Below are 2791 nucleotides of genomic sequence, written 5' to 3'. Positions count from 1 at the left end.
TCTCTCCCTCTTCTCCTGTCCTCTCTTTCTCCGTTACAATTCGGCTTCCCTCGTGTAGTTCCTCTTTCACTTTATTTCTCTTTCAGCACTTTTCAACAACTTTTATTTCTTCTTCTCCCTCTCTACTTTCTCCCTCCCTCCCTATCCCACTCCCTCTTCTCCTTTCCTCTCTCTCTCTTTCTTTCTCTCTCTCTCTCTCTCTCTCTCTCTCTCTCTCTCTCTCTCTCTCTCTCTCTCTCTCTCTCTCTCTCTCTCTCTCTCTCTCTCTCTCTCTCTCTCCTTTTTTATTCCTTTTCTTCATCCCTCTGTTCTCCTCGTCTATATCCTACTACCCTGTACTTCTTCTTCTTTTTTTTCATCCTCTTCCTATTTCTTCTCCACCTCATCCTACTGTTTCTCTGTCCCTCCTCGCCACTTACTGCTCCTTTCATTTTCTTCATTCTCCTTCTCTTCCTTCTGACTATCCTCCTCCTCGTATCCTTGTCTTCACTTTCGCCTTTGCCTTCCTCACCCATTTCTTTGTACGCCTCTTATTTTCTTCTTGCTCCTCCTGACTCTTCTCCCTGTGCCTCTCTTTCGTTATGCCTTTGCCTGGCCGCCTGCCCGCATGCCTGCGGCCACATTTCCTTCTTTCCCGGGAGGTGCTCGCGGGGCCCGATCCGGCCTCCACTTGCTCTCTGTTTCCGTCCACCCGGCGCTTTGCCGCGTACAAATCTTATTCAATAAAGCCCAATCTTGGGCCCTTTCTTTTCGTTTAACTTCACTGCGCGCAGTCTTTTTATCTTCCCCCCGGTCCCGAGTCTCCTTAGCGCACTTCGGGGAGGGAGCGGAGATGTTGGGAGAGGGTGGGATCCTCTCTCTTTTACCCTCTCTCTCTCCTTTCTTTTCTTGTCGTTATCTTCTCACTTTATCTTTGTTTACATTCTTCCTTTCCTGCGTGATACTGATGCTTTCTGAGAATTTTGTGTTTATGGTTGTCGAAGTTGGTGTTCTTGTTTATGGTTGTCGAAGTTGGTGTTCTTGTTGGTCAAAATTATCATCGATTTTGGTGACGCCTCTATGAGCCAGAGTCACTCTCCATCCTTATATGATTGGGCACCAATCTCTAGTAAAAATAGATAAATAAATAAATAATTACATAAATAAATAAATGAACAAATGAATAAGTGAAATTGATAGAAAATATTTATCACTTTTAACTTCCACTGGCTTACGTCCCATTACCCTCTTTCAATTTCTCCTTTTACAACTTTATCATTCCGGTTTTCTACGTGATACAGGAAGCGCTTGTTTCCGCCGACAAACGAATATATACAAATAAACAAATAGATAAACTACCCATATATACCCATACAATTATCTCGGTTCCTTCTTTTCATCACGCCCAGGGCTTTGGGACGCCCTTCCTCGTAAACACTCGCAAGTGTTCGAAGTCCTGTGCATACTTCCACAGTCTGTTCACCTCTATTACTATTCACAGTGACTTTCAATGTCGACAGGTAACCCTTTGGTCCTTAACGACATCGGATGGAGTAAAATGAAATAAGATAAAATGAAAAAAAAAATAGTAATAACATAGGATAAGATAAAGTGAAATGAGATCAAACAGAACAAAGTAGAATAGCATAAAACGAAATGAAATAGAACAAAGTTATACAAATACATAAGCAGCCAATCAACTCCCTCCTCCACTTTCTAACTTTATAACCCTCCACACTACTCAGTTCATTCGAGATTTCCTTTACTCGTAATGTCGCTGGACAATTGTCTTATACTAGTTTAATATCACTGAACTACATTTTTCATCACTATACATTCATTTAACTAATATTTCTAATCGAACGGCTGAAAAAAAATTTTGCTCTTTGATAACACTTCGCAAAGTTAAAGTGGTGACCTTCCCCCGGCTCTCTTCCATGCAACTTTCGTTGCTCTTTTTTTTTTCAATTACTTGGCTCTTCCATACAACTTCACTCCCTCTTTTTTCAATTTTCTTCGTTCCTTCCACCTCAACTCTTTGTTCGCCTCCTCTACTTCCCCTTCCTCACTGTAACTCCTTTGGCACATACCCCAGGAGCTTCTCTTCCACCCCTCTCCATCCTCCTTGCTTCTCTTCCATCTCCTCCTCCTCCTTCTCCTCCTCATCTTCCTCCTCCGCACCACCCCTCTATCGTTTTCTTTTGCCTTCTTTCTTCACTTTTATTCGTTACATTTGTCGGTCTCTTTCTTCTTTCCTCTGTATTTCCTCTTTTCTTTCACCCACTCACTTCTCTCTCACAGTCTCTCCTCTTTTTATTCCCTCCCTCAGGTTCTTCTCTTTCCCTTCATCCTCCTCTTCCTCCTCCTAATTCTTCTCTTCGTCTTTTTTTTCTTCCTCTCTCCCCAACTCCTCTTCCACTTTCTCTCCTCTTCCCCTCTCCTCTCTTCTCCATTACCGTTATTGGTGTTTCTACCCCTTCTCTCTTCCCTACTTCCTTCCTCCGGCCTTCCCCTTCCTAATCTTATTAATTTCATTCTCGCCTTCGTAACTCTTTCTCTTTTCTTTCCTTTCCCTTGTTCTCTTCTTTGCCTTTTTCATTCCCCATTTTCACTCCTCTCTACCTCTCTTTCTCTTCCTTCTGTTTTAGCCTCATCTCCCTGCTTTAAAACCTGTGTTATCCCTATGGACCAGAATCACGCAGCATTCATTTATGATTCGAGACTAGTCTCAACTCAGAATAGAATGTTGATCATTTCTATTTTCCACTATTCTTCCATTCTGGTACCCTTCCTTGGATCTCTTCTTTACCAC

This window comes from Oratosquilla oratoria, chromosome 14 (genome assembly GCF_046742065.1).
Source record: "Oratosquilla oratoria isolate Oo_2021 chromosome 14, ASM4674206v1, whole genome shotgun sequence".
NCBI lineage: Eukaryota > Metazoa > Arthropoda > Malacostraca > Stomatopoda > Squillidae > Oratosquilla > Oratosquilla oratoria.
This window is presented reverse-complemented; position numbering follows the sequence as displayed.